General features: G+C 40.4%; 1 pseudogene; it reads left to right on the top strand.

Moving 5' to 3' along the window:
* The first annotated feature begins 2,938 nt into the window (after nucleotides 1-2,938).
* Nucleotides 2,939-3,592, top strand: LOC103236656 (large ribosomal subunit protein eL8 pseudogene; annotated as a pseudogene).
* The last annotated feature ends 9,365 nt before the right edge of the window (nucleotides 3,593-12,957 follow it).

The raw sequence follows: 12,957 nt of genomic DNA, 5'->3' as shown, positions 1-12,957 counted from the left end.
CCTGAAACTATAAAAGTATTAGAAAAATTAGAATAAAAGTATTAGAAAAAAAGAATTAGAAAAACACAGAGGAGAAAACTACACAACACTGGTTTGGGCAATTATTATTATTATTTCTATTTAATCCCCAAAAGCTCAAATAACAGGCTGGGCACGGTGGCTCATGCCGTAATCCAAGCACTCTGGGAGGTCAAGGTGGGCAGATTACGAGGTCAAGAGATCGAGACCATTCTGGCTAACATGGTGAAATCCCATCTCTACTTAAAAATGCAAAAAATTAGCCAGGTGTGGTGGTGGGTGCCTGTAGTCCCAGCTACTTAGGAGGCTGAGGCAGGAGAATGGCATGAACCTGAGAGGCGGAGCTTGCAGTGAGTCGAGATCATGCCACTGTACTCCAGCCTGGGCGACAGAGCGAGACTCCATCTAAAAAAAAAAAAAGCTCAAATAACAAAAAGACAAATAGAATTACAGTAAACTGAAAAACGTTTGTATAATATCCCAAATGTATAAGGAACTCAGAAAACTTAATAGCAAAAAAAAAAAGTTTAATTTAGAAATGGGCAAAGAATCTGAATATTTTTCAAAAGAAAACAAATGACCAACATATATATATAAAAATATATACAATGCTCAATATCACTAATTATTAGGGAAATGGAAATTAAAACTATGATATATCTTTCAGAAGAGCTAGCATCAAACAGAGGAAAGATAACAACTGTGTTGGTGAGGATGTGAAGAAAAGGGAACACTGTACACTGGTGGGAATATAAATTAGCACAGCCATTACAGAAAACTGTGGAGTTTCCTTAGAAAACTAAAAATAGGATTACCATATGTTCCAGCAACCCCATTCCAACTATATACCCCTAGGACTTGAAATTAGTATGTCTAAGACATATCAGCACTTCCATGTTCATTGTGGCATTGTTTACAATAGCCAAGTCATGGAATCAATCTAAGTGTCAATCAATGGATAAATGGATAAAGAAAATGAGATATATACACATGATGGAATGTTCCTCAGCCTTAAAAAGAGAGAGAAAAAGAAAAAGAAATTATTTCATTTACAACATGGATGAACCTGGAGGACATTATGCTAAGTAAAATAAGTGCGGCACGGAGACAAATACCCAGTGATCTCACTCGTGGAATTTTAAAAAGTTAAATGCGCAGGAGCAGAGGGTAGAACTGCGGTTACTAGAGGCGGGAGGGTAGGGAAAATGAGACATGTGGTCAAAGAATATTAAGCTTTAAACAGGATAAATGATATCTATTTAAAATGAGGAACTGGGCGCACTGGCTCACGCCTGTAATCCCAGCACTTTGGGAGGCCGAGGCAGCCAGATCACAAGGTCAAGAGATCAAGACCATCCTGGCAAACATGGTGAAACCCCATCTCTATTAAAATATACAAAAAAAAAAAAAAAATTATCTAGGCGTGGTGGAGTGAGCCTATAGTCTCAGCTACTTGGGAGGCTGAGGCAGGAGAATCACTTGAACCCAGGAAGTGGAGGTTGCAGTGAGTTGAGATTCTGTACCCCACAATTATATACAATTATAAGTTGTCCTAAATAAACACAGTGTAAACATTTATGCTTCAACATTTAAGCCTAAGAACATTTGGGAAATAGTCTGTTTTAGCTCCATCTTTTATATTCCATGAATTCCCTTAAGTCTCACTTGAGGAAAATCGAGAAATTTCACAGAAGTTAGTCACACAAGCACTGAAAAGCTTGAGGTCATGAAAAACTCATGTACCTCCTAAGCCTTTCTTCTCTGTGAACATGAGGAGCTACCTTAGTGCCAGCAAGATGGAAACCAGGGAGATATGCACAGCGGCCAGTGTGGATAAGAGGAGAGAGACCTTTTCCTTGAGAGACAGAAAGTGGTATGGACATATACCATAATATCACATTATGATATGAGTGGTATCCTGAGAAGCCTTAGGCAAGTAAAGGATGAAAATCAAGAAATACTATTTCACCCAATAACGTAACGGTATCCAAATCAAAATGGCCTTCTCAAATTATATTTAATTCTGGATTTTGTAAACATATTTTAAACTTGCAATGCAAGTTAGATTTTTAGAAACATGTATTTCATGTAAATTGACATCCCCATTGTTTATTTTATTTGAGTATTGCAAATACTTAAAAAGTTTAGTGAAGAATATTTACTTAGAAGGTTATTAAGGAAATCATTTTTTAATGAAAGCAATTAATGTATTCACAGTGCTTTGAGTTAATATAATTGCTTAATATTAATGTGCAGCAGAGATGGCTTAGTTAAATTAGTTTTCACTTGATACAGAGAATCAAAGCTTTCCGTTGAGATTAGATTTCACCAAGTAACCTGCATCTCTAGACACATAAAGTGTTTAAGGATAGTTATTGTAGAAACATTTCAACATAATTGAAAATTATAGTAGACAATCCCTTCATTGGTCTTTGTAGTCAAAGTTAAACTGTTAAGTTGTCAAGATGCAAGTATGCCTAAATGTTAGCAATCCCTAGGAAGTCGGTATCACCGTAGAGGTGGACATACAGTAATCACAGAAACATCAAATGAAGGTAGCCTCTTTTTGTATTATGCAGCATCACTTTGAGAACTAATAATGTTCAAGCTTTTCTACAGATTCAGAGCTGCTTCCTGAAAATAAGTTTGGTCCAGCCAGAAGGACCTCTTGTAGTCCACCTTGTGCAGAAAGAGGGATGAACTTCCACAAGGAGAAACATGAGTTTTCAACTTTCTTTAAAAATCGTGTTTGCAGACTGCATGAAAAGCATTTAGAAGCCACGAGTCTGCTTTCAACCAGACAGAAATGCCTTGTTTCAAGGGAAAACTGTGTGTGCTATCTAGTGCACCTACCAAAAGTCCTTGGAGAGAAAGGCTAGAAAGAAAGAAAAAGGTCGTCTCTCTCTTTCCGCCCTTTAAGATGCCAAAAGGAAGGAAGTCTAAGAGGAAGAAGGTGGCTCCGGCCCCTGCTGTCACAAAGAAACAGGAGGCCAAGAAAGTGGTGAATCCCCCGTTTCAGAAAAGGCCTAAGAATTTTGGCATTGGACAGGACATCCAACCCAAAAGAGACCTCGCCCACCTTGTGAAAAGGCCCTGCTATATCAGGATGCAGCAGCAGAGAGCCATCCTCTGTAAGCGACTAAAAATGCCTCCTGCGATTAACCACTTCACCCAGGCACTGAACCACCAAACAGCCACTCAGCTGCTTAAGCTGACCCACAGGTACAGACTAAAGTAAAGCAACAGAAGAAGCAGAGGCTGTCTGTCGGCCCTAGCTGAGAAGAAAGCTGCCGGCAAAGGGGACATCCCCACTAAGAGACCACCTGCCCTTCGAGCAGGAGTTAACACCATCACCACCTTGGTGGAGAACGTGAAAGCTCAGCTGGTGGTGATTGATTGCACATGACGTGGATCCCATTGAGCTGGTTGTCTTTCTGCCTGCCCTGTGTCATAAAATGGGGGTCCCTTACTGCATTATCCATGGAAAGTCAGACTGGGACGTCTAGTCCACAGGAAGACTAGCACCAAAGCTCAAAAAGCAAAGGCTAAAGAACTTCCTACTAAACTGGATTAAATGTACACTGTTGAGTTTTCTGTACATAAAAGTAATAATACAAATTTTCCTTAAAAAAAAAAAAAAAAAGAAAAAACTAAAGCACACCGAGCCCTAGGCATTCCACCAGGCTCAGATATAGGATGTTCTGATAGTAACTGCAATTTATTGAATTGCAGTTATTTGCAAATTTGCAATTAAATATGTCAATCTTTTTTAGACTAAAATGTTTCTTAAGAGTGCAGGCTTTGAGGCCAGGTGCAGTGGCTCATGCCTGTAATCCCAGCACTTTGGGAGGTTGAGGCAGGTGGATCATGAGGTCAGGAGTTCATAACCAGCCTGGCCAACATGGTGAAACCGCGTCTCTACTAAAAATCCAAAAATCAGCCAGTGTGGTGGCAGGCACCTGTAATCCCAGCTAGTTGGAAGGCTGAGGCAGGGAATTGCTTGAACCTGGGAGGCGGAGGTTGCAGTGAGCCAAGATCGCGCCATTGCACTCCATCCTGGGCAACAGAGCAAGACTTCGTCCCAAAAGAAAAAGAGTGCATGCTTCGGGCCCAGACACAAAGTATTTGTATGTTAGGCCTGGCATTGTTATTTGTATGTTAGGCCTGTCATTAGCTATGAGGGAGATCAGGAAGACCTGTGCAAGCTACTTCTATTTCTGTTCCTGTTTCCTCACCTTTAGATGGTCAATAACAGTAACTCCTTCATACAGTTGTTGTGAGGATTAAACAAATCAATAGAAGTAAGGTATTTAATAACACCTAGCACAAAATGAGCATTCAGTAAATTTAGATAATATTCTCATTTTTACTGAATTGCAAATTCTGTAAGTGCAGATTTATCAACTCTCTCTACTGCAGTGTTTAATACAGTGTCTTGTACCAAGTAAACTAAACTACCTTCCCTCACTGCTTTACCTAACTCTGATTCATACTTCAGACTCAGAAAGACCTGTCCTGATGGCAGGGACACAGAAACCCCTTCTTCTACATGTTCCAATAGCAAGTGATGCCTGTCACACTCAACTTGATTACTTGCTTTTTTAAAAAAAAAAAAATCTTCCTTACAAATATATAAGCATCAGGAGAAATCATTTATGTATTGATTCACCATTGTATCATTAACAAATATCTTAGCGTCTGAGTGGTAGTCAATAGATATCTGTTGAATTATTGAAATCATTAAACAGAGCAGACCCAGCTGTCTAGATGCTAGTTGCTCGTATTCATCAATTTTTTATTTTTTATTTTTGAATACATAATAGTTGTACATATTTTGGGGTACATGTGAAACTTTGATATAAGAATACAACACATAATGATGAAATCAGGGTAACTGGGATATCCATCACCTCAAGCATTTATCATTTCTTTGTGTCAGGAACATTCCAATTCCAATCTTCTAGTTACTGTGAAATACACAATAAACTACTATTAACTATGGTTACCCTATTGAGCTACCAAACATTACATCTTATTCCTTCTAAATGTATTTTTGTACCTGTTAACAATTCTTTATCTCCCCTGCCCACTACCTTTCCAGACTCTGATAACCACAATTCTACTCTATTTCCGTATCATCTTTTTACTTCCCAAATACAAGTGAGAACACGCAGTATTTGTCCTTCTGTTGTTGGCTTATTTCATCACCTCACATAATATACTCCAGTTCCATTCACATTGTTGCAAATGACATGATGGCATGATTTCATTCTTTTTATGGTTGAAGAATATTCCTCTCTCTATAGATGTACCACATTTCATTCACCCATTTGTCTGCTGATGGACACGTAGATTCCATATCTTGACTATTGTGAACAGTGCTGCAATAAACATGGAAGTGCACACACCTCTTCAATAGACTGATTGCTTTTCTTTTGTGTATATACCCGGGGGGATTGCTGGATCATATGGCAGGTCTATTTTTAGTTTTTTGAGGAACCTCGAAGCCGTTCTCCATAGTAGTTGTACTAGTTTAATTCCCACCAACAGTGTACAATGGTTCCCCTTTCTCCACATTCTTGCAGCATCCCATATTGCCTGTCTTTTTGATAAAAGCCATTTTAAGTGGGATGGGATGATAGCTCATGATTATTTTGATTTGAATTTCTCTGATTAGTGATGTTGAACATTTTTTAAATACCTGTTGGCTGTTTGTATCTCTTCTTTTGAGAAATGTCTGTCCAGATCTTCTGCCTATTTTAAAATCAGATTATTTGGTTTTTTGTTTTTGAGCTGTTTGGACTCCTTATATATTCTTGGTTACTAATCACCTGTCGGTTAGATAGTCTACAAATATTTTCTCCCGTTCCGTGGGCTATCTCTTCACCTTGTTGTTTCCTTTGCTAATTAAAAAAAAAAAAAAAATTAAGGCCAGGCACAGTGGCTTACGCCTGTAATCCCAGCACTTCTGGAGGCCAAAGCAGGTGGATCATGGATCATGAGGTCAAGGGATCAAGACCATCCGGGTCAATATGGCAAAATCCCATCTCTACTAAAAATACAAAAATTAGCTGAGAATGGTGGCACATGCCTATAATCCCAGCTACTCAGGAAGCTGAGGCAGAAGAATCACTTGAACCTGGGAGGTTGCAGTGAGCCGAGAAGCCGAGATCATGCCACTGCACTCCAGCCTGGGTGACAGAGTGAGAATCTGGTCTTAAAAAAAAAAAAAAATTTAAAAGCAAACCTGACATGTTAACTGAGTAAATTTAAAGAGAAGCAGTGAATAATTCATATTTGCACACTTAGCAATATTTTCAATGAATAGGAAAATTAGCCACTTTCATGTCATTAAGTAGCCATGTCATTTGTATAAATCAGGAATGTGTATAAATGAAAGCAAAGATCGCTGTGAAACAAAAGCGCTAATCTCCACTTGTTCTGCCTTAAAGCCTTTTCCTTCAACTCTTGAAAAGTCCTTTCGTTTTTTCCCTCACCCTGATTACAGGTAAAACATGACAATCAGTCTTGCTTTGTGCTCCATCCTGTACTCGAAGCAGAAAGACTTCACTGCTCCTTTGATATCAGCCATCCCCCCTTGAGATTACTCCTACTCAACAATGCGGCTCTTGCCTTGAGAATGGCCTTCAAAATCCGTATGCCTTTGTTAGTGATAATTCCTTGTACAATGTGATTTTTCTTAATGCTAGCTAGGATTGTGGTCTGGGTATTGCAGCATTTTGAAATTAAAATTGTGCTGAAGGGAGATTTATTTTCTCAACAGACATCTTACTACAGTGAAAATAACTTTTCCTTTTGAAAAATGAGTATATGGCCTTATAAAGACTCAAACTTAACACCAAAATACTAATTGCACAGACATTTCTCTGAGATCGATAGAGTGACCGTATTTTGTTAAGGTAAGAAATCCAAATAAAAGTACACGTTAACAACTCTACAATTACAGATAATTGAAAATGCTATCTCTTCATTGGTATGGTGATACTTTGAAATGTATACTGTATAGCAGACTTATCTATTACAGTTTTATAAACACTGCATTATATACATAAAATGACAGTCAAGTTATGTTCTCAATAGGCTTACCTTGTTGCTTCTCTATTTTCTATAAAATTGTTACTCATTTTTGTAATTGGACCTTGACATAGTCTAGCTTAAAGAAATACAGTAAGTCACCCATTCTCCCAGACAAATAACTTCTCACTTGTGTAGTTTCTAGTCATCATTTCCTTAATTGTTTTTCAGACCTATTTTATTATTTATTTATGTATTTATTGAGATGGAGTCTTGCTTTGTCACCCAGGCTGGAGTGCAGTGGTGCAATCTCGGCTTACTGCAAACTCCACCTCCCGGGTTCAAGCAATTGTCCTGCCTCAGCCTCCCAAGTAGCTGGGATTACAGGTACCCACCAACACACCCAGCTAATTTTTTGTATTTTTTAGTAGAGACAGGGTTTCACCCTGTTGGCCAGTCTGGTCATGACTCCTGACGTCAAGTGATCCTCCCGCCTTGGCCTCCAGAAGTGCTGGAATTACAGGCGTGAGCCACTGCACCCGGCCACCTATAGGAATTTTTCTGTGAATGAGAGAACCTTACTTCAATTCGTTTCAGAGAAAACAATCAGAGGTCTGGACCATCAGCAGGAAGAGAATAAAAGTAATTGACTACAGACACCAATGAGCTCTGAAATGCAAGACAAAAACGGTTGGTGTTTTGTCCGTACTGATTTCTTTTCTTTTTCTTTTTTTTTTAATGAGATGGGTCTCGCTCTGTTGCCCAGGCTGGAGTGTAATGGCACCATCTCAGCTCATTGCAACCTCTGCCTTCCAGGTTCACGAGAATCTCCTGCCTCAGTCTCCTGAGTAGCTGGGACTACCGGCGCCCGGCGGCCGACACCTCACCCAACTAACTTTTTGTATTTTTAGTACAGATGAGGTTTCACCGTGTTAGCCAGGATGGTCTCGATCTCCTGACCTCATGATCCGCCTGCCTCGGCCTGTCAAAGTGCTGGGATTACGGGCACGAGCCACTGTGTCTGGTCAGTTTCTTTTAATCTCAATCATGTCTTCTCTTTCTCCCTGTCCTCTGTCCTATTGGTGTTCCCTACAGTTCCTTCTTGCTCTCACTCTCTTCTCCCTCTTCATACTGCCTAACACACCTCGTCAATGTTCAAACAAATCAAACAACACGTGTCCTTTTCCATCTTCCCTCTAACTACTATGCTCCATGTTTCCTTAAATTCCCTTCTCCTGTGTGGTGTGGCCAAAAGAAGAAAAGGGAAATATCACAGCCTTCTACCACTGATGCAAAAACAGAAAAAGAAGTTCAAATATTTGTCTTTGGGTAAGCAGAGATATATATGCTCTTCCTCCTTCCTTGTAAGAAAGTTTGTGCAGCTTCCTTGACATCTTGCCTTTGCTAACATCACAGAGTCCTTGATTCCTCATGGGGGTTACTGGCAGAAATGACCCTGATAGAAGCTATTTAAGTGACATGGTAATACAATTAGGATGGAAGTTATCTTTACGGAGGAAAACTTCCTCCAGAACCTGAGATAGCATCTGTGTAACACAGTAAATGTCTACTTGGAGTTATGACAGCCTAAGTAGAAACTCTAGAAAGCGCATAAACATCCCTCTTTCTCACATCCTTCTTTTCTTTCCCCCTCACGCAGTGCCTTAGGGAGTGCATTTTCACAGTGAATTCTCAATAAACACATTTGAGGATCTTCACTGAGTGCACAAAATATCAACGAAAGCCAAGTCATAAAGGATCCAGGCTTCACTGGTGGAAAGGCCAAAGACATTTTCCTCTGCTAATCTCCCTCCTAGAGTGCTCAGGTAGCATGCTTTATTAAAGAGTTTTTTCCAATAATCGTTTCTAGCATCCAGTGACACAGAAAATAATATCTAAGTTTTCACCAGCATCTTACTCTTTCTTTGGCTTTAAGATGTTCAACCAAGTGAATAAATACCTGAATAAAAAGCAACCCTGAAATAATCCTTCATCATTTCTCCTAACCCCTTTGATATGAACTTTAAGAACGTCGACAAGCATGGTTGGTATTTAGATAACCCATCATTGTCAACACATTTTAGTTCATACTTCTTTATTCTTATGACATATTTGCGAAACAGATCAAGAATTATTAACTGCAGTTTGCAGCTAAGAAAACTAACGCTCAGGCAGATTAAGGGTATTGCACAAGGCTTCATATCTTATGAAAGACTGAGTTAGGATGGGTCAAAGACACGCTTTCTTCCGAGTCTGTGACCCTTCCACCACAGCGTGCTGCCGATTTCTGGCAAAGGATGACACTGACCATAAATCTGTATTGAGTTTGGACTGAATAATATTCTCAATTAGTGGAATTGACCTTCCATTCCCCCTTCCTCTTCAGGGTGAGACCTCGGCTATCCTCACTTTTAGCTCCTACCTGCCCTCTAGAATCGTATGTGTCCTCACGCTGGCCCTGGCTGAATAGGCTGGCCATTACAAGGCCATTCTTACACTTTCTACCCTGTGGCCCAGAAATTCTCTTCATTCTGTCCCATTCAGTGTTATTGAGACTGAATCAGCCTTGTGCATAGAACACCAGTTTCAGAGCCTTACTCACGGCAGGCTCATGCAGGTATGGGTTGAATGGAATTGAATTAACCCATTGTCTCGGGACATACTGAAATCTTGTAAGAAAATTTTGAAAAATACATAGAGAGAAGCTGTTTTAATTTTGGCTTTCTATAATGCTACTTTTCCTTTTTTTCCTACACTCTGTAGCACTACTAATTGATAAGACGTATTTTCAGTAATGGTGACTCACTCTGAAAGTATATCTCACTGTGATTATATCATAAGACTCAGAATCAAGTATGAAACTTGAAAACATTTCTTCCCCCACTCATTGTAACTACAAGGAGAAAGACCATCTCTGCTTCTTTAGAGTGGTTCCCCCACTGCTGGTATTTGTATTTCAACTGGCACATTTAGTATCTTCACCCGAGGTGGCTTCAGACAGAGTGGTAAGTTAATTGTGGGATACGCGGGTCAGGTAGAAACACTTCAAAGATGGGCTTTCCATGCACATAACTACTTTAATTTCACCGCTTCCAGATTTACAACAAATGAGCCGCTGATGAATGTTTGTTTTAAATAATATGGAATTATGCACCAATGAAAAGAGGCTACTAGAATGAAAGAGTGCAAAGACAAAGGGAACGGGGAGAGAAGGAAATTAACCTTGACTGAGCAGTTACTCTATTGTCAAGTAATTTATATGCACTAATTCTCATTAAATGCTGGAAATCGTTAACAGTACTTTTATGATGTAGGTGACAGAATTGGGCTTGGGGATGTTAAGTGTTTTCTCCCATGCTCACTGCACACTACACCACTTCACACTTGAGCAAGCTCATTAAACAGGTGCACTGTACGTGCTTTACGCGCAGTGGTAGACAGATTTGAATCCCAAGCCCCTCGTCCTCCCACCACTGGAGATTTCTGGTTGTATCAAGAATGCCATGAGGCTGGGCACGGTGGCTCATACCTGTAATCCCAGCACTCTGGGAGGCAGAGGCGGGCGGATCACAAGGTCAGGAGATTGAGACCATCCTGGCTAACACGGTGAAACCCCATCTCTACTAAAAATACAAAGAAAAAAATTAGCCAGGTGTAGTGGTGGGTGCCTCTAGTCCCAGCTACTCAAGAGGCTGAGGCAGGAGAATGGCATGAACCCTGGTGGCAGAGTTTGCAGTGAGTCGAGATCGTGCCACTGCACGCCAGCCAGGGTGACAGAGCGAGACTCCGTCTCAAAAAAAAAAAAAAAAAGGATTCCATGAGGCTGGGCACAGTGACTCACGCCTTTAATTCCAGCACTTTGGGAGGCCGAGGTGGTCAGATCAGGTGGTTAGGAGTTCGAGACCATCCTGACAAACATGCTGAAACCCATCTCTACTAATAAAGTACAAAAATTAGCTAGGCATGGAGGTGCGCGCCTGTAATCCCAGCTAGTCAGGAGGCTGAGGCAGGAGAATCGCTTGAACCTACGAGGCGGGGTTTGCAGTGAGCCGAGACTGTGCCACGGCACTCCAGCCTGGGCTAGGCAAGACTCTATCAAAAAAAAAAAAAAAAAAAAAAAAAGAGCGCCATGTGTGTGCTGTAAGTACATAGGGACAAAGAACTGCGCTGGACTCTTGCTACCCTGACTACGCCAGTGGTACCCATTTTATAAGAAAGAATATTTGCTCTGCAATATCTAGTCTACTAAAATGGGGTGAAACATAAAGAAACGTCAAATATTACATACTGCAATCTAGTCAGATTCTGTAGTACAAACCTTAAAAGTGAATGAAACCTAGAAACCTAAAGTTATTGTCTAAACTTAAAAGAACGTTTAAAATATAAAGGGGCTATAGATGATTAGGTTTCTGAATTTCTATTCCAACAGCTGAGCATCTATTTCCTTTCTTAACCAGGAACTGAGGAACTAAAAAGTGAAATGAGGCCGGGCGCGGTGGCTCCCGCCTGTAATCCCAGCACTTTGGGAGTCCGAGGCGGGCAGATCACGAGGTCAGGAGATCGAGACCATCCTGGCTAACACGGTGAAACCCCGTCTCTACTAAAAAATACAAAAAATTAGCCGGGCGTGGTGGCGGCGCCTGTAGTCCCAGCTACTCGGGAGGCTGAGGCAGGAGAATGGCGTAAACCCGGGAGTCGGAGCTTGCAGTGAGCCGAGATCCCGCCACTCACTCCAGCCTGGGCGACAGAGCGAGACTCTGTCTCAAAAAAAAAAAAAAAAAAAAGTGAAATGATTTGCCTTAACACAGTTGTATCTGCCACACACACTTATATTTTCAAAGCAGATTTCCCTGGGATGTCAAGGTGCCCTTCAATAATTGTGGGTCTACCTGTGGAAGCTATCATTATGAATATTAGTTATTTGTGTTTAACACTGACAGATCTGCACCCTATCGGGCATGAAGAATATGTGCTCAGGGCTCAGAAGACACACAATCTAAATTAGAAAGACAAATCACTGTTTTAAGAGCTCAAGTGGTGATCAGAACCTTAAATTGCAAGTCACCACATATACGTTTATGAAAAATGTTCTCGCCACTTTCCCTGCCTTAACAGCTCATAAATATCACAGAGATGCGCATGTGAGGATAAGAACATTCGTGAAACTGCATACAATTCTTAGAAAATATTACTCATTTTCGTGAGTTTATTACTGGACAGTTGTTTACAAATTTAGGAGCAGATTGGCCCACAGATGAATGAATTTTGGTTGAAGGAACAAGAACATGAGAGCGCTTTGAGGTCCTTGCTGGTAATATTTACACTAACCAATGTTCCATCGTTTCCCATAGGGACCAGTTGGATTTTTTCGCACCAGTTGATTGGTGGTAAATATTGTCTGAATTACCCTGACAAAATATAAGATAGGAAACATCTCTTCAGGGGCACTGAAAGCTCAGGAGTACATATGGAGCCAGAAACAAGTTTTTAAACTTCAGCATTGAAATGCAGCCTGGTTTAAAGTTCCTGAAGGCTATTTTCTACCTGCCATCGAACCCACTGTATTCATCTGGCCCATGTTAATGCCAAATAATCCCAGAAGAGCCATTTTTTTAAAAATTAAGAGCATAGATTTATCATCATCTCAACTGATTTCAAATCCTAGCTCTGCCTCTTACTGCCTGGATGACTTTGATCAAGTTACTGAAATGTGAGGAGCCTCGATGTCCCATTACACAAAATGAGAACGATAAGGCCAATACTTTAGAGTCGTTTTAGGGTAAGATTGGTTTGTTTTTGTAAAGGAGCCAACATAATGCTTGGCACAGCACAGTTGCTCAATAAATAATAGATGCAGTTATTCTTGTTAGTGTTCTCACTTATGCACCTTAGTTTTGTGCTGCT

Source organism: Chlorocebus sabaeus, chromosome 7 (genome assembly GCF_047675955.1).
Source record: "Chlorocebus sabaeus isolate Y175 chromosome 7, mChlSab1.0.hap1, whole genome shotgun sequence".
Lineage (NCBI taxonomy): Eukaryota > Metazoa > Chordata > Mammalia > Primates > Cercopithecidae > Chlorocebus > Chlorocebus sabaeus.
Note: the sequence above shows the minus strand (reverse complement) of the source record. Positions and strands in the feature narration are given on the sequence as shown.